We start from the raw sequence: 21022 nt of genomic DNA on the forward strand, positions 1-21022 counted from the left end.
TTTATTTGCATTCCATAATATTAATGAATGTTACAATATATGTCTACTGACAATATTATTACAGTATACGTTATGAACTCTGTTGAACGCAAAAAATAACAATTGGAGAGGTGGTACCTACAGTATATTTATAGTATCAGTTAATAAACAAGTGGGGTGGCGATAACAGTAATTCCGCATCACACCCCAAGTATGGAAAATATGACGCTATCACCAATAGTGGTGACGCAATCATTTACTACCGACCCAATCCATAAAACTGAATGATAAAATCCATTTAAGATCATTGAATTTGCGACTAAGCGGATCGCATATAGAGCTTTGTTGTTAGGCCAAACCTCATAAAGTATTAACTAAATAAACTGAATAGAGTTCAGTTTTATTTATTTAATACTTTTAAGGATCCAAGTGTAAAATCAAAATTATATCAATATAGTACAATAAATTTTAGTCCAGTTAATGCTGCAATATTAAACTTGGGCAACATATGTACAACTCAAATAAATATTTGAAAAATAGAATACCCCGAAACAGACAAACTAGAACTACTCCTGACTCAAGATTTATGAATGAGGCTCTTTCAATACCATAAAGTACAATACCAATTGCTAAGAGACAATTCTTTAAGAAAAATATAAACAATTTTGGGTTCTTACAGTACAGTAACACGCAAGGTGACGCAAGGTAAATTATATAATCAGAATCGCAGTAAAAAACATATACGGAACTAATATTTGTGAGTAATGTAGTCTCTTCATTAATAAATAACTTGGACCATAATTTAAAAGTGTCTTTAGATTGTAAGAATATTTTTAAATTAATATTATTAATGTTCTTAAATTGTATATCTTTATTATAATAAGTCAGATCAGCACTGGTTGATGTACTCGTAATTATGTACATAAGTTGCACCGACAAGAGGAAATTATTAAATGAAAAGAAATTTGAAAAAACAATTCAAAATATGTTTACAATTTATTTATTCAGAATGTGTTTTTATTTTAATGTAGCTTATAAGTTAAATTGTAATAGAATTGTTCTGTCTGATAAGAAAAAAAAAAATCCAAAATAGTGCACCTATAGACTCTGAACTTTGCACCTAAATGTTAAATAAAAAAATATATTTAAATTTTACCGCAATCCAATAAATAAATATGAGCCATATACGATTATTCGTAATCCACTTTATCAGTAGTTATATCATACAATTTCAGTATAATAAATTAATACATTCTGAAAACATCCTTATCTGCATGGGTACCTCAATTTTGCCGTCAAGTAATATACATGTTGAATTTCAATATTACAGGTAAAAGTCAAATTTAAAGCAGTAAATTCCCCAAATACTCAGTCTTTTGCAGTGATAAAAATCAGCAATGAACTAGTAATTATTATTATTGAATAATGGACTTTGTCAGGCAAAAAACCTGTAAAAGTGAGACTTATGTAATCTATTGTACTCGCCCTTTTTATAGTTCGCTGCTATTTCCTATGTACTACTAGTACTGATACCTCTTGCATTTTAAGCAAACATTCATGGGCAACGTTTATCGTTGCCCATGAATGTATATATATATATATATGCCTATAGCCTATATATAACTTATAACCTACCAGTGTTGCTAAATCATGCATGCTTAATCAATGCATCTAGTGGGGGGTCGTCCTACACTGCGTTTACCCGTACGTGGTGGCCACTCAAAAACCTTTCTTCCCCATCGGTTGTCGGTTCTTCGAGCTATGTGACCAGCTCATTGCCACTTCAGCTTGCTTATCCTTCGGGCTATGTCCATTATTTTGGTTCCTTTGCAGATATCTTCGTTTCGGATTCTATCACGCACTGGATTATGAATAAAATTTAATTACAAATGGTCTTTTATAACTTTTAAATTATTTTATGCAATGCAATGCAATATAGACATCGCCTAAAGGACGACTGGTTGCTAATTGAAGTGTTTGTGCCCTTTCGACTAAATAGCGAAATGTCGCCAAATCAACAATATTACCGCTTACTATCAGACAAACCATATGCTTGCTACCACGCTCATTGTGTTAAAAAGTATTGTATTATAATGTTTTAACTTAACTGGACGTACTAGCAATTAATATTAATGAGTTAAAATCAGTAATTTATAGATTAACCATAAAATTACGATTTAATACAAAATACACGAGCTTATCGCTGTACGTTATGTCAAATCGCGATTTTAGGGTTAATTGACAAGGTCGTGATATCGTGGCTGACAATATTGCATGCGCAATTTCTTATTAAATTAGTAAGAGTAATCCTTTTACATTTAACTGTGTTTACTATGTAACATTATCGTATTTAACTATAAATTTTTGAAATATTTACTGAGTATTGAGGATTATTAAAGATTGAAAGTTTGATCTTCTGATAGTAATTGAAGTTGTATTCCTCTATGCCACTACCTATGTACAAATAGCACAGTAAATGTTTGCCGTATGGTCTCCCATAGAATAGGACACCCTCTTCGTTTCCTGTGGGTGTCGTAAAGGTGACCAAGAAAATTTTATAGTCAATTAACGGCTGAGATGATGATGATAGTAAATGTTTAATAACATAGTCTTAATACAGTATTTAAAAAAAATGCAAAAAATACGATTACGTAAAAAAATATTATAAAATTAGGTAAATTAGTTATTATTACCAATACACGCAGATTAGAAACAGTAATATACTCAGTTATAATAAGTTTCACCTCGTTAAATTATGAGTAGGCCCGATTAATTAACTAACTGATAAAAATATTCAGACTGAAGGCGGGTATATATAAGTAAAATAAACAGTATAGTGGTAATTATTTTTTTTTATCTGCGTCTTCCTAGCTTACCCGGCATTGCACGGTTATTTAATTATGGCAGTTCTCTTTTCTTAATGGATGAAAATGGAATGCTAACGGTATACAATGAACACCAGTGTTAGAGTATGTGGCAGAGCCTATTATTTGTGTACTTTTTTATGCAATTTAGAATGGCAAACAAGTTAACGGCCCACCTGATGGAAAGTGGTAACCGTCGCTTATACACATGAGCAATACCATGGACATAACAAAGTATACTGCTTCGCTCATGATACCCCCCATGTGTTGCCATTCCTGAGGACTTAGGTGTTATTCCTCTGTACTCTGTAAATTAACTGCCATATACCACCTTTCAAACTGAAACGCAGCCATGCAAACATAACTATAAACATAAAAATTTCGAAGCGGGCGAAATTTCAACCAGCACATTCTACGACATGCCGAAACTAGTGCTCTTACCAGTTGGTAATGTAGTCAAGTTAATAATAGTCATATTAATACTTCTATATGAATTTACAATTAATAAATCGTCAGGTATCTAATCATAAATAAATAGATACGTAACCTAAATATTTTTAAATTGTATCTTTACAGAATCTTTTTAATATTATAAATCTGAAAATTTGTTTGTTTGTTACCTGGTTCGTCCCATCGTTACAAAGTTTGGTACACGAGTAGTATTTGAGATGAAGAAAGACATAAACCACTTTTTATTTCAGTCAATCAAGATAGGCCGGTTAGTGAACCCGGTAAAAATAAGTTATTAATATTTCCCATTGTTTTTTATGAAGTTCGGTAAAGTTAAAACACAAATAGTGTCTGGCCTGTGGATACTAATAGTACAGTAAAGGTTCAATCGTTAAATTGTTTGTAATGTAAAATGAAACTACATAAATATGAAATCTAACCCGGATTAGATAATTGTATTCGATTAATCACACGTGTCAGTTAGTCACATATCGGGAATGATAATTTATCAATTTGCTCTGTATAGATCTTAAGTGTAGATCAATTATTATCGCAATGTCATTATGACATTTAACATATTCTTATGTCACGTTATGCTTATAATGTCTTACGTAGTTGCAATTTTACGACTGTAATTTACCTACTTAATCAGTAACGAATAATATAATAATTTAATTTACATTAAATCTGTTGATTTACTATCGATTTCAGTAGGCATGTGTCAGTTGGAAACTAACAATGACCTTGTTAGTAACGATGACTTACAGCTCAATTCCAAACAATATACTCTGTATGACTAGGAAACAATGGAAAGAAAATTGGGTATTCAGTAACATACAGAAAAGTGTCTGAAAAAAAATATAAAAATACAAATATTGTATCAAAAAAAGCCGACAGGCCAATTTGTCAGAAAAAGCCAATAAGATCAACCTTCATGCGGCCCCTTCTGAAAGCCATCAAGCAAACCTGGTGAATTCGACCTATCGTCCCTCACTGGTACCGTGCTAGTGTAGTCAAATAACGCAGATGGGGACATAATTCTATTTCATCCACAAAAAATGTGTGTTCGTTTGGAAGTTACATTTTCACTATTACTTGTAAATTATATAACTGATTAACATTTGGGTTGATGTAAATCTAGATTAGAACATGATTCCTATTCAAATATATCAAACGATAAATAAAAAAGCAATTATTAGCGCTTATTTAAATTTCAAATACCATAACCAGTTTTTCAATGGATATTTTTTATTAAAACTGTAACAAGGTTGTATAGTTGCACAAATCAGTATTGGTTTTTTTCGTAATGTAGAAAAATATTTAAACTAAACTCAATTATTTATATAACTTATAGACACCTGAAAACCAGAATTATTGCTACTTCGGAGGCGGGTACCTCCGAAGTAACAATAAATCTGGTCCCCCCCCCCCATGCCATCATCAGGCAAATAACATTATGAAGTTCCGTATTATATGTAACAGAGATAAAATAATCAGTTTATCTCTTTTCCTGATTTACAACTAGGTACTATTGCAAACAAAGCAAAAATCCGACAATGAACAGTTAAATATGCATGACTCAGAAAGGATTTCGACAACACTTACAAACAAAAAGAAACAAAACAAAAATAGAAAGATCTGGAAAAAAAGGTCTACACATTTGGCACGAACCTGGAGCCTATTGTCTTACATTTTGTACATTCTCTGTAAAAAAAACATTTGACACACTCCTCTACTATTACGCCGTAACTGATTACGCATGGCGAATTTAAATTATATAGTTCTGTAATCTTTTGAATTCCGTACATTAAAAGGTAAAACATAACACTTTAGAGAGAATAGATTATTAATAAAGGGAGCCAACTTCTCATTTTTATATTTATGTAGCTCTGAACGTGAAGTAACAGTTGCGAAAAAATACACGACATTTACTACATAGTATTAATTGACTTATTCAGTAAATTAGTTTTGTTTTCCTTATAAAATATAATACTTCTACTATTTCCACAAGTTCCTATTTCACTATATAAAGTATATAACCTCAATTTTTTTATTTTATCAAAACCAATTTTTGTTATAAATTTATTCACATTTATCTGATAATATTTACCTTAAATTTTTTCAAATATTGTATAATATCTAGACCCAAAGATAAAAAAAAATAGAGATAAAAACCTCATAGGTTTTATTTGATATTAGTTTTTAAATAATGTCTCGATACTTATTCAACAGAATATTCATGCAGAACAACAATCGAATCGCACTTCTCTGTTTTTACATTTACATGATAGTCATATTCAAATTGTCTTAAAACAAAGCAAAGATCTCGACAACCGTACGTAATGCACTTAATTTAAAACCCTGCAAAATTAGAAAGAATACAATATTTGATACTGACAGCATAGCCCGACAAATTGTAAACGACCTGTTTGGAATAACAAGTACAATTACAGTTCAGCAATGGGCTGCGTTGAATAAACATCGTATGACGTAAAGTACTCGATGCCACTTCCTTTTGCCAAACGATCGTCCAGAATGCCTTACAGATTCGACATAGGAAGGCGCACTGCATAAGGAAACAAACCAAAACAGAATATGACCACGGTCATCGGTACATAGGACAAAGCATATAAATACGGATGTCCCGATTCTGGTTGTAAATAAACTTCCTAAGTTCTGTTTCTTATTTTATAAAAACGATGTTTTATTCAAACCAAAAACATCAGTCGAGTAATAGCTGAAATGTAAGCGCTGAGATGAATCGGCTACAGAAAGACCTCGTTTTTGTATATAAAGTGTAGGTACTAGATACATACACACAAGTTGTTTGCAAGTGTCTTTATACATTTAGAAACGGCATGCATTCATTAAACAGTGTTGAGAGCACATGGAAAGAATGTGGGATGTCAAGTTGATAAAACAACAATACCGTAGAAAAAGGTATCAAAAAGCAAGTAATAGAAGGAGACATTATTATATTTCTATACTGAAATACAATAGATACTTCAGTTCAAAGTTAGACCAAATTGTAAATTGTAAAAGAGAGAAATAGACTTTTCACAAACTAACAAAATAGATAAAGACAGAGGCTGTTGGCACGCATAATTTATCTATGTGTATACGCGATAAACAACCGTATTTTTATTTTATTTTTTCATAATTGTTATATTAATATTATAATTGGCACAGAAATAGCCACAATCATATTTTATTGTCATCATCGACGCATAAAAGCGCAAGCAAAAACAAATTGTTGGTCATCAACATGAAAATTACTCTTAGCTAAAAACGCAGACTTCATGGCTAAAAATAAACATTATTATTATTTTAGTGTAAAGGCGTAGAGAAAAACGTCAAGTATATTATGTATTATATAGTAAGTATATAGTATATTTATAGCAATGACTAAATTATTCAGTAATAGCTATCTTAAATAGTATAATACAAAACTATTCATTAGAAATTATTCCTTCGCTTTGTTTTTTTAAAACGAATATTTGTACAATAGGTACATCTTAATTTAAACATTCGTATCGGGTGTATCACGGGCAGATTGTTATCAGTATTTAATAAAATAATAACAATTGTATTTCATTTAATAACAATATTAAAAAACAATTATAACAACCGATTTTTAATCAGTATGACCCGTGACCCCTTTTCTATACACAATTTAAAAAAAGGAAATTTTCTTGTTTCATAAATTGAATCTATTTCAAAATAAATAATTTTGTTGCTGACGCATATGAATTATCATCAACGATCTTCCATAAGTTACTTGTTATTTTTAAAAGTATTTAACGTCTTATAAAAATAAAGAGATATAGAAGGTGACAATACCGATTATCGTCGTTATTGTTATAACTGACAATCATTCTCACTTTTACATGTGTATTATTATATTGTAGTAGGTATCATTAAAATATTTATTATAAATATAAACTGTCAGATTCTGAATGGTGTGTATAATAAACTTATACAAACAAAAATAACTTTAACTCTGTCTTCTTAAACTCCGAAATTGAACATCAATATCAAGTAATATCGACTAAGTCGATCAACATGAAGTGTACGATACATTTACAGATTGTATACGTACATGTATGTACATGACGCCGAAAAAACTTTTTGTATTAATGTATATTACTGTTTTGGATATCCTGTTTTTTAAAACACAGGGTGTAAACGAGCATGTGGCTCACCTGATGATAAGTGTACTCGAACGGATCCAAAGGTATAATTCAAAAGTGGATAAAACTCACGCGTATTAAATAAGCTATCACAGCTCAATATAATAATACATCCAATACATCAATAATACATGAATCCATTACGCAAAAGTCTGCATACAATAGATAAAACACCATCTACATACTAGTTATAAGCTAGTATTTTAAAATAGGTGTTACTAATTTTAGGTATTAAATATATGTAAGTACTAATTTTAATATATAGGACAGAGAACATGCCAAATACTTACCCTAATATGCACTGCACTTGGCTTAGCCCCTACATATTATTCAATCAGTGAAAGAACAATCGTTAACAGAAAATGATAGTAAATAACTATCTATAAATACACCACGTAAACTTTGGATCTTTTCAACAACCAGTTGCGTAGTAAGTTTTTTTTTTTTATTTCTGACTACTAGTTGCGAAACGTAGTTACTACAAAGACGAGATGAATTCTCTCGCTCTGCGTACTTATCTAGATACATTACTATAAGAATAAATTATTTATATGCCATTATGTTTAAAAAAACTTGAACTATGTGAAAGATAATATGGCTAGAATAGAATTAAATGCGATAGTGACTGCGAATAGAAATGACAGGAGGAGAAAAACATATTATGGTAAGTCCTAATAATTAGACTAAGTGCAAGAATATGATGATGATGTCGTTATGTTAGTACAGTTATATTGAGAGTAGTACATTTCCCTCTTTTATAGACAAATATGAAAAATATCCTTCATGACGGACATAAGATTTCGATAATAAATGGTTGCATATATAGTTTGTTTTAATAACAACATAAAAATCAATAAAAGCTTTAAAAAAAGGTTTAATTAATTTAAAACGCATTTTAGAATCCAAAATAGAGAGATCTGCAGCGTGATTATGATGATAAGTACGTGATTCATTCTAAGAGAAATTATAACCTGGATACGAATGACTATCTACTAAACACAGCAATGCAGAATATAGTAATATCGTCTTTATGTAAGCATAATATGAAAACAATCCGATTAAATTATGATTGATTTTATGTAATAGACAAAAAGTCATTAAACCATCCTTTTGGCAGTAGATACATATTGTAAGACATTGAAGATGATTGATTGATTACGTGCAAGTTTTTAATTTGTATTACTCATAAATTCAATATCACAGAATCATTATCATCGGCTAAAAATATCATTGAATAATTGCTTTTTATCTCTTTTTTAATGCATTAACGACTCAAACAATTATTAAATAATATGAGATGAAGAAGAACATACTTTTTGTCTCTACTTTAATAAAAACACTTCTGTATATATATCTATTGTAAATCTTAACTATAGGTAAAGAAAAATGAATGTGTTCAGCTAATTTGAATAGTAATTATGAATATTGTAGAACGAAGTTGGGAGTTTAAAACATAACATTTTATTCACCAGAAACAGCTACTTAAATCATGATATACTGGTAAATGACATTTTACATGAAATTGAAAATATTTGAATTTAAAACAGATATATGTTTACAAGCAGATTTGGCTTGATAATAAGCAGTTTTTAAAAATATACACTGTCCGATGCAAAAAGAACTGTGAAAACCTATTTTGAACTGTAATCTAATTATTATAATCCTAAAAAATTCAGACGAATTCAAAATTCCTTTTTTTTTTTTTTTGCAAGTCACATAATTACAAAACGTAATATAGATTTATTGTAATAAGAAACTTGTGCTATTAAAGATTTTATTTTTATATGATACCTGACTGGTTTCACTTTGTATTAATCTCAAAGGTTTATAATAATATTTACGTACAGTTATGACGTATGGTTATGTCATAATTGCTCTTAAATAATGTTAAAGACCTTAGAGAATGATATAAGGCAACATATCATTTATTGCATAAAAATAAAAAATAAAAATGTTTTTTACAAGGGTAATAAATACAAAATCTATCAAATGCACAATCAATACATTTAATACCTACTACGATAATTTTGAATAGTGATCCGAGTTCGCTTGGATAGCAATCAGCTATTAAAGATTTTAACGCTATCTTTTATTACAATATTAAGACTGATAAATCACATTGTACCATCTTCTCTAATTTACGTAATTTTTTCTTATATTTTTGTCATAGTACTTAGATCAGATTAAAAATCATCAATTGACGTCAATTATTATGTCATTTAATTACTTTATAATCATTATCATATTAGCCTTTTACTGTCCATTGCTGGGCATAAGGCTCCCCTTAGGGGGTTTTGTCGGTAATTGCCACGCTTGACAAGCGGATTGGCAACCGCAGTTAGGCTTTGGAGATGTTTTAAGAAGGACGCTGCTGCCCGTCCCTCGCTCTCCCTTAGTCGCCTCTTACGACACCCACGGGAAAGTAAGGCCTGTTCTATTTTGGGACTACACGGCAATTACTTTATAATGAATGTCCATAATTGAGGGAGGCTTTATTTATCATAGGGGATACTTACAGAGTATTATATCACCCATGCTAATAATAAATATGCGTTTTTTTTCCGTAAACAAATCCTCATGGATACCAATTCGTCTCGGAGGGGGATGGGCTATATTCCCTACCGGTCAAAACCCCGCGAATGTTCACTCGTTTCGCTTAAAAGCCTATGTAAATAAATAAAGTTAAACACAATCACGAGCATTACGAGTACATAGAAGATTTATGAGGTTTTTTGTTACTGTGTCGCCTGTAATTTGTATAAAAAAACATGGCAATGCATATAGCTTCAAATAGTTTAAATCTATAAAATTATTTTTATAAAACACATATAATAAGTAATATTACCTATTGTAAAATAACACATAATTTAATAATATTTTACAAATACTGTAATTGACTAAACTGTCATAAAATTGTAAAAGACAACTATAAATATAATTTATAGTTATATATCGCTATAAAACTATAAAATATATTGTCCCCAAATAACTATATCATTTCATCATTTTATCTAAATAAGTACTTTATCCCCATTAGATTAATATTTCTAATTCTTGGAAAACTACGTTTGAAACTATCATTTAGATACAGTTAAAAAATTAAAATATAAAACAAATATTATAGGTAGGTATTATTTCAATTAAATTATGACAATAACAGATTGATAATTAATTATTAATGTAAATGTTATTCATTTGACGCGTTTTAACTTTTAACCATTACTTATGACCTTTTTTGTGTGCAGCAATGATTGAATATTAAAATACAAACACATACTTAATACTGTGTTTTATAGTTATTCCACTCATTTTAAATTATAATTAATATCAACTATTTACCCGGATACACTCAATGGTACTTGGTCTTCATAACTCCTGACAAATTCTGCTCCCCTAGTACTTTATCTTAGGTTGACTGGGGTTGAATGCAAATATATTTTTATAAATGTGACTTATTACTTACTAATATAATGTGAAAATATTTATTAGCTCTTAGCACCGTAACGGGTGTATCATGTCATGAAATTTGGTATACACGTACTATTTGGGACAAAAAAGACTTTTCATAAAAAGATTGCAGGGCTACAATGACGCCTGAAAAAGAAAGGAGGAAGGGACCTCGTCAATTCATATCCAAGTATTATGCATTATGCTTTCTTTCATTTGCAAACTAGTTTGATCAATTGATCTGTCCATAATTCATTAATTCAGAAATCCTCAGTTTTTTTTCCTAGTCGGTGAGAGATGCCGGCGATACAACATACTTGAAATCTTGATTAACTTGAAATTTAGTAAACTATGCCCATGAAATTATACGGCTGATCTTGATCAAATGTTATAAACAAATTGCAATATTAATAGTCGGCAAACCATTACTGCTATTGAATTAGGTTCATTGATTTAGCCTCACAATTAACTAATGAAAGATTTAATCACAAGAAATATTATTTCATTTTTTCTCGATGGATCGATCTCAACTAGCAAGTGTGAAATGCAAATCAGACACGCTTATTAAAACCGTGGATAGTTTATCGCACATGATTAGATTTCCATTCAACCGTTTCCTTTCACATCATCCGAGTTTTTTCATTTTCATACAGATTACAGGTACACAAAATTTATGTACCTACTATCTTTTACTCGCGAATTCCTCAGCATGACCGCGATATATTGATTAACCAGGATAACAATTAGTCTATGTCCTTCACCGTCCCCAATTACTTGAGACGTTAAGACTTAAAGAGATGATAAATTCCTACTTTCACATCTAGAACTAACCCGTGGTTTCATCTGTATATAAAGTATTCTACATGTTAAATTAAAACATCCGTCTACCAAATTTCATTTAAATCTGTTTAGTAGTTTTTGCGTGAAAAAACATCCATGTACATATTTTCACAAACTTTCGCATTTTTAATAGTAACAGGAAGTGGGATTAGTAACAATATGCTATAGTAACTCTGTATGTTTCTATTCTTTGTGTAATTTCCCCATCAATATACCTGAATTACATTATAGGGCTTTCTAGGTCATATAACCAAGCCTTTCATACATAACGTTCCCAAATGTTCTGTGTACTCACGATTTCAATTATTGTTGTTCTCATAAGTCTTGTTGAAAGATCTCTTTATTTTTGCTACCAGATATTTTGGTAATGGCAGAAATATGTGGTCCATTGCGGAGTTGATGAGATCTGCTATCAACGAAATCACACGTCGAAGCGACGAGTAATACGAGTAAAATACCTCTTAAATTGACTCGACGATTGTCGGACTACCAAAAATATAAATTTATTGTGTAAAATAATATTTATTTGCAAAAAAAAAAAACATACTTTTTTTATCGATGATTGATTCTATTTCAATCTATTTAAAACGATGAATTATATTTTGCTTTACTCATAAAATTTCTACTTTCGTAAATTAATTTAACTCAAAAATTAATACTTACTTAAATATGTCAACTAATTTAAACAACATCTTCATAACAAGCTTCTTTAGTAACATAGACAATGTTAAGAAAATGAAAAGCCAATAAATAAATAATTAGCATCAAAATTATATTAAATATCTACAGAAAAGTAATTATCAGTGTTATTTCTTTAACTCTACTATACTCTACAGCTACCTACAATATTTATATTTTTGTTGTACATTATACTGCATCTATGAGTAAATATTTAATAGTACATATAGACAAAAAATACGTAGTAGACAAAATACACCTAGATGGAGCGCAGCCTGAGAAAAGTTCAAAAAATGTAAATGTATTAAGTAGATATAAATAACGATTCGTATTATCAGTCTTTAATTTCAAATTAATATAATTTCGAAAATGATATTTTCTCTATCTCTTCAGCAATCTATTAGAGACAACCTTTGAGTAAAGGAGAAAAAAAGAAGACGGTAGTTATTTAGCGCATGAATCTATCATATACAATTTTATTACTTAAATATATATGGTACATCCGATATTTCACGATGTTACTAATAATAATATTCTCATATAAAGACTAAGAACTTCCTATGGCGGGAAAGTAAATTGACAGAATAGATTAAAAAAATAAAAAACTCTTGATAAATATCTAAATCTTGTTCCGCATTATGTCTCAAATTTTATCAACTATGATTCAAATATCAGCGATAAAATTGTAAGTAAATAATAATTGATTGCAAAACCTAATGTAGATAACATTTTTATAAATAAATAGGCAGTATAACTTTAAACAAAACAGACATCAATAAAGAGGCTCGTAGCACTCGCCCACGTTCATATTCTAACAACCACAAAACTCCAGACGCTGAATCTGCAATCTAGGTATTTCCATAGATTAAGAATTCACTTGACTACGACAAATTAATAGTAAGTATAAATTACATAAGTTTTGGTTTAACCTTTAAATAAGAAAGGATAAACGCTGTTACATTAAAAATATCATATTTTTAAAACGTTTACAACTCCCGAATAAATTGCCAGGTACCAAGTATATAAATAATATTAGAGAGATATAAATATATGAATAGATATAAATTATCATCATCATAACAACCATTAGCTGACCATTGCTGAACATAGGCAGCCCCCATAGACCGCTATAAAGAACGGTCCCGAACTACCTGTATCACCAGATATGTAATATTATATTACATAGCCTGAAAATAAATTATCACGTCTATTTCTTTTTTGTAAGACTTAAAAATTAAATGGCAACCTCGTCAGCGCTATTAGTATGCTAACTACAACGGTTTCCAGAATACTATCCATAGCGTTATCTTTACTAATATTATAAATGTGAAAGTGAGTTTATTTGTTTATTAAATTATAGCGTCTTAACGACAACCGATCACTCATGAAATTTAGTATACACGTACTTTATAAGATAGAGAAGTGTATAGGCTACTTTTTATCCCAGTCACGCGGACGAAGTCGCAGGAAGAAACTAGTATATTATAAAGATAAATAGTACCGGGAGAGATCAACATTCTCTTTTGCCAATATTGTGTGATAGGTAACTGATGTGGAGATAGCAGATGCTCGACTATATACATAATATGTTGTAGCATTAATAATAGCAAGTTTATTATTTTACCAAACCAGACATTTTAAATATTTACATTTTAAAAGTTTTAGCTCATATTAAAATGAAAAATAATGGACTAAAATCTCTACGTTTGAAAACACCTAATGTTATTATGAAGATAATATTTGCCTAACTTCTACTATGTGTGTACTTAGGCACGTGTCATGTAAAGTAGCAAAGAATCGAAATATCAACATAAAAATTAGTGCAAGAACTTGTAGTTACATATTTGCATATAATTATCATATCTTATGACTTTTGTATTCGTTTCAATTTTCTGTCATCTAGGGACCTTGAAGATAAAATAGGTATATAGCGTACCTAATTACTATTGAACTGTAAGGATGTTACGAATCTTATCAGTCATGGAACACTAGTTTCCAATTGTGTTTAGAGGTTTATAACAACTTAAAAGAAACATTCTATAGGCAATGGCAAAGTTTGGGATAACTCACTTGATAACTAGTACGCATATTCTTAAGTCTCGCCGTCTGGTACCAACAAAGAATAGACCACCCCTTTACTATAGTTGTTCTAAGAAGCGAATAAGGAAATTTAATAGTTGATTCTGAGGTGTACGGCAGCGTCTTCAAATATCAAAGCCTAACTGCGGTTGCCAACCAACCGTAGCAACTACTAGCAACCCCCCAATAGAGAGAGACCTATATTTAGCTATACAACAGCTGATACGATAATATTCTTAAGTTATGTTGACTATAACAATAATAGAGAATGATTTCTGTGAATGACAAGATTTTTTTATGCAGCCCACCTGATGAAAAGTGGTAACTGTTGCCTATAGACATAAACAGTATCATAGACATAACAGAGTATACTGTTTCGCCCATGATACCCCCCAAGCGTTGCCATTCCTGAGGACTCAGGTGTTATTCCTCTGTATTCTGTAAATTCACTACCATATCCCATCCTTCAAATCGAAACACAGTCATGCAAACACAACTGCTTCACGGTAGAAACACGAATGGGACAGAGGTGCCCAAATAAACGACTTTTGTACAAACTCTCCCTCTGGTGTTCCAGTTCCCAGAATAAACATCAGTCTAACTTCATATCGTCATTAATATAAACGATTCTAATTATTGTAATGTTACTTAGTTGGTCTATTTTTAAGCACTTACGTATTTAAAATGACAGTTAATGAGGGGTGATATGAGAGACATACGATATTTACTTTTGATTAGACAGATCGTTGTTTACGTTCTCAGTACTTTATAAAAACAAATTGTCTAAGGCATAGAAAAAATAAATTATTTTGCTATTATCTGTGCTCGTAACTTAATCCGCATTACCGAGATAATTATATTGATTGACGGGCTTATAAAGTAGCCATGTCCTCCATCCCAATACTACGTACGTGCCAAATTGAATGACGACTGGTTAAGCCGCTATGGCGCCAAGAGATAACGAAAAAAAATCACTTTCACATTTTTTATTCTAGTTAGTTACCTAGTTTGATAAGTTAATTAGAACGCTGTTTTTTTTAATAGAGTAATAATCTCACAAAAATATGAAACAGTACCTATATATTTCACTCTCGAATATTCTATCCATTCCTTTCACATTCTTAAAGGTTGACTGCCAGAGATCCCTCTATGGGATAAGTCCACCATTGTACGTTGAATCATTTTTGTATCTAAAATCATGAACGTATTATAAAGATTTTACAACAACAACAACGTAATATTTTTTTATATTACTTGGCATATTTACTAAATATTATCAGCATATTTTTATGGTAATAATAATATATAAAGTGAACAAATAGCTAAATTTACCTGTATTCATTAAATTACGTAGATATTATTTATTGTATATTCATAGATTCTGTGTATAATATATATCAAAATTGATATTTACAAATATACAAATTTAACAAATTAAAGATACGGGTACCTATTGAAAATAAAAAATATTACCTGTTTGTGTTATTAATGATCGTATATTACTCGTATTAATAATGTATTATGTAATAAATTGTTTATGTACATATATACTATATGTATGTACATAAACAAAAACCAAAAAAAAAACAGAAATATTACATAACATCTAAATAGGAAGAAATCAGAATTGAAACAGTCTTACCTATTTAATCGATAATTCAAGGATGTTATCAAGTGTCCCTCCACTTTATACACCAAGACTACGAACATAATGAGAGTCATTATGTTCGTAGATTCCTATTTAGATATTATGTAATATTTCTGTTTCTTTTGGTCTTTAATTGTTTATGTACATACATATAGTATACATATATGTTTAATCGTGTTATTAGTACTGAAAATTTTAAGCTAATATAAAAATCCTGTATCACAATATAAGTTCACATTAATCTCTGAAACATCCCATTCGAAGTTACAACTTGAAAGATAAAATAATGTTAGAAAAAATGAACCCAGTAGATGGCGGCTGGAGGCAAAACAACTTTTGCCAGGTCAGGTATTTAAATTTATAAATGTTGGATCGATGAAAGATTATATACATGTGGATTGTACGATATGCCTAGACTCATAATCAGTATTTGTTTACATTGCCCAGTCAACAAGATAAAGCAGGCCTTGAAATCGGAAATGCAAACAAATACCTACAGTTATGACATCGAAAGCTTATTAATGTATAATAACAACATTCATTCATACGTATATTTTATACGTTTAGATCATAGTTTTATACCGGTATAAGGTATATATACCCATACTAATTTTCACTCTGTTCATAAATCTGAGACATGGTATATAAAACAGTGAAAGATCAAAAAGATTAAAGCAAGGGAAATATGGCGCTGAAGAAGAATACACGGGACTGCCATGAGAATAAACTATTCCATATTGCTGGATATTACGGAACGTTATCTGCAATTTGGCAGAAGAGTCTTTTTTTCGGACAATAATTATGCATTCATAAAAGCGTTGTTTGAAGAAGTTTATAAGTAACTTAGGGCAATTATATGGTGGACAAAATAAAGGACATCCTCCTGCAAAGTGATCTTAAACTAAACTATTAAAATTGTATAGTAGTTCTAATTTTTTTAATAAGAAGAAAACATAATGGTATCCTTGCCTAAGCTATCAGTATACGCTGACGAAGCACCAGTAAGAGATAATTCATTTTTGGCTAACGCCTATGGGGAACCGCGTGGAAATCTACCTGTTAGGGTATATTACTAGTAATGAAGTTGTTAGTCTTCATTACTAACAATCCCTTTTCTGGGGGAAAAGGGATTGTTAAGGTAATACTAAAAGAATTGTGTTAAATGCAAAGGCAATTGCTCGGGTTTGCGATCCTCAGATATAAAGGATAGAGCGAGATTAAGTAATCTATGAACTAGTCCTCTTTATTTAATACTAGCGCCACGCCCTGGTTTTGTACGAATAAATTGATAGTAGAATCTCGATTATCCGTACTTATTCTTCACACTTCTAATTATCGTTATAAAAATGGTATTATATATTAATTGGGTAATAATGTAAAATAATGGATTACATAATGCCCATTATTATGTAATCCATTATTTTTACAGTTCAGTTCCCTTTACATAATAGAAAATTATAAAAATTAAAGTATGTATTGTTTAATTTGACTTTAAAATCGAATATCCGGAATTTCGATTACACGGAATACTCCTAGTTTTATTTATTTCGAATAATATTAGTTTTGATAAATGATGCATAGAAATGAGAAGTATTATCATTGAGAAGTCATGAATTACATACTAGACCTTTGGATTCAGGGTAAATTTTCTGTCTTCTTATTTCAGAAGTGGATCCAAATAGTTAAATGGAGCAATACTTCAGGCCTTCCAATTTAAAAATTACATCTAGATCAAAATTTGAATTATTAGTTTGATTCATTCACAAAAATCGGGTCTACTTGTGACGGCTAGTTTCTTTAAACTATACTCGTAAAATTGAAATTTTTGTTAACTAGATAGGTAAGCACCTTCTATGAACCTCGCTATTATAGGAACTTTGGCTATGCTTTGTAGGGATTAAAGTTCCTGTAATTTTTATTTTCTACTAACATACGATGGACAATTTTTTCAATGATTTCTAACAGTTGTAACATTTAGGTATGTCTTCCCAATATTCGTTGGTCTAATACCTGTAGTTGGGGGAAAAGGGATTGTTAATAATGGAGATTAGTAGCCCCATTGCTAGCAATATACCCTGTCAGGTCGACCTCTACGTGGTTTCCCCTGGAAAACATAGTAATTGGTTTATTGTTAGATTCGTCACAGTGGGGTAACTGACCTGTTTTATACTCACCTATCATCCCTAACTGGTGCCCCGACAGCGTATACCGATAGCGCAGGCGGAGTTACTATTACATTATCATCCATAAAAAAAATACCTGTAGTTGATTCTTAAAAATTAAAATCGATTGGCAAAAATTTAAACCAAATTAGATCAGTTTATTTGCTGAACACACTTTTTGTCATTAAAGTAGGCTACCGACTTTTCTACTTCTTTTTACGTACTAAGTATACATGTTTATTGATGTCATTGCCTGTAAAATAAGACAGTAAAGTAACAAACCTCTTTTTCTTAAATCAGTTACTTACAGGTCATAGTGCCTACTTTCTTAGCAACAACTTATACCTTCTAATTTTGTTACATTCATTTTACTAATGAGAGTTTAAGTTGTGAATTTGTGATGCATGAAGGAACTTACCACAGAACCTAACCAACAGTTCAAGTTACAAGTTCACGGTCAGAAATGTACGAAACACTCACGACTAACACAATTTAAAACAAAATAGTAAGTTTGTAACTTTATCAATGTAAACACTGAAATATGCGCCCGTACAGTAGATATACGAAATAAAATCAAAATAATATTCAAAACATTCAGATACACCTCAAGTCCAAAATTCGTATAAATGAACGTCCCTTTAAATACGAGTGAAAGTTTGCTAGAGGTTATATTATTGTTTGTGAAGACAAAAGCGACAAACGTCAACGCTCGTCGAAATCCGCGTCGTTACTGTGACTGAGTGACTGACTTTATAAAGTGGATTGCGAACCGCGAAACGATCTCGCAGCGAGCGTAGCATGACGCGAGACGAGACATTCCCCCAAACAGATATAGTTGTAGGTACCGGTAAGTAACTACACTATGTCCCCACCCCAAACATAACCAGCTGAGTATGCTTTAAGCCATATGTACATATGTATAAGCAAATGCGCGAACACGAATAAGTATGTGAAATGATTTCATTCAACCATTCATTTCTTTATTTACACAGTCAAACACGCTGTCGGTTTTCCAGCGACAGATAATAGGCAAAGATAAGTCAAACTAATTGGCCCACCTTAACAAATTCACTACAATAATTTTCAGTAGAAACCATGTGAAGATCAACCAATCAAGGTGTATTTATTACTGGAAATGATGGTACAGGTCACTGTTAATATTCACCTATCCCGGCACTCAAACTCATACAGAAACGTTTTTAGACATAGGGAATTATTTGTTTTATATCTATAAAACTCCAAATCGTATTATATACTTAAATGAAATAAAATTTATAGCACAACCTCAATCATGTGACTAATTTATAAAATCGTCTGTAGCTATGAGGAAGTTAATTAGATATGTAAAGTCGTAAACAAATGTGAACTATGTAAGTATACCTTTTATATTTTCCAGAGATCTATTAGCAAAGCCAATTGTCTGAAACAAAATTGAAGATCGATACTGGTGCCAAGATTTCTAGTAAAACAGAGATTTGAAATTAAGTTTTAAAATTTATAAAAATATGAACACGTCACTAAGATTACGTTTTAAAAATAACGACTAAAAAGTAAAAATGACCATATAGTACACTGACCGTATCCCAGACCTTAGCCTATGCGCATTTACACATTAATATACGTCTCAAATAGCTAAAGATGACTGGATCTCACCCAAATGGATTTACAGATTAAATTCTGAAAGCAGATAACAAACTGGTACCTACTTGCAAACTACACATTTGATGAAAATGTGTCCTATGTAGGTACACATTGAGTTTCGTCACTCAAAATGGTGTGACCCATGCGAGGATTGACATCAAATTCATGGTCATCAGTAAAGCACGCTGGAGCGATGTCACTGTGTCTCCAAGAAGAGAGAAAAAATTAAAGAGGTAAACTGGATCTAGTAAATAATTAAGTACCTATAGTCCTATCATTACATATTATACATTTTCGCAGACTTGCAGCCATCCAAGCGGTCAGTTTTCGAAAACGTTTTTAATACAAAAACTACATAGGAAAAGCTTTTGGAGTCTTACAATTATACCTTATTTTTGTTTATAGTATGCTTATACTGAGGAAATATATTCTGCCACTGCTTGGCATAAGTAATTACCTACCTATATACGTAAAGAAAATGCGATGTTAATCACTCTAACGCCAGGAAGGAAGAGATTGTTAGTAATGCAGTCTACCAGTCCATCATGACAGGCTAACTAAACTGCATTTTCATCTCACCTATCACCCTCACTAGTGCCCCGCCAGCGTATACTCGCAGGCATGGTAACCATTCCATTTATATCCATTAAAAAAATCTTCAACACCAATGGATCCAAATTGATTAAATCGGCAGGTACCATAGTAAATATTTTTTAATAAATATACCTATAGATGCCTAGTGTTGTCTGTTGTTCTGTAGGTATCTACAATAAGGCTATGGTCTTTGACGGAGAACACTAAATACAAGACAGAAGTGTCAAAATAACGTGTTATAAGATAAATATCATAGAAACGAATCACAACTCTGTTGAATATCTGAGATTATTTTCGTGTACAACAAAATTAGAGAAGCAATATAGGTCCATTTACATATAAATAACAAATACATAACTCACCTTCAAATTACTGACAATTGTGGTTAAATTCCTGAAGAACTGACGGACTTCATATTCGTATTCTGTGGCTTTGTGTTCCGGCATAGAA

General features: G+C 30.9%; 1 protein-coding gene across 6 annotated transcripts in view; it reads right to left on the reverse strand.

The window, feature by feature from the left end:
• LOC128202038 (dual 3',5'-cyclic-AMP and -GMP phosphodiesterase 11-like) overlaps window positions 1–19090 on the reverse strand; it is a 177013-nt gene extending 157923 nt beyond the window's left edge. For all 6 annotated transcript variants that reach the window (XM_052900874.1, XM_052900871.1, XM_052900866.1 and 3 more), the window contains exon 1: window positions 18756–19090. The gene's annotated coding sequence lies outside the window, so the exon portion shown is untranslated. The remainder of the gene's footprint in view (window positions 1–18755) is intronic.
• Between the last annotated feature and the right edge of the window lie 1932 nt (window positions 19091–21022).

Source organism: Galleria mellonella, unplaced genomic scaffold (assembly GCF_026898425.1).
Source record: "Galleria mellonella isolate WM207_F2 unplaced genomic scaffold, CSIRO_AGI_GalMel_v1 utg718, whole genome shotgun sequence".
In the NCBI taxonomy this organism is placed as follows: Eukaryota; Metazoa; Arthropoda; class Insecta; order Lepidoptera; family Pyralidae; genus Galleria; species Galleria mellonella.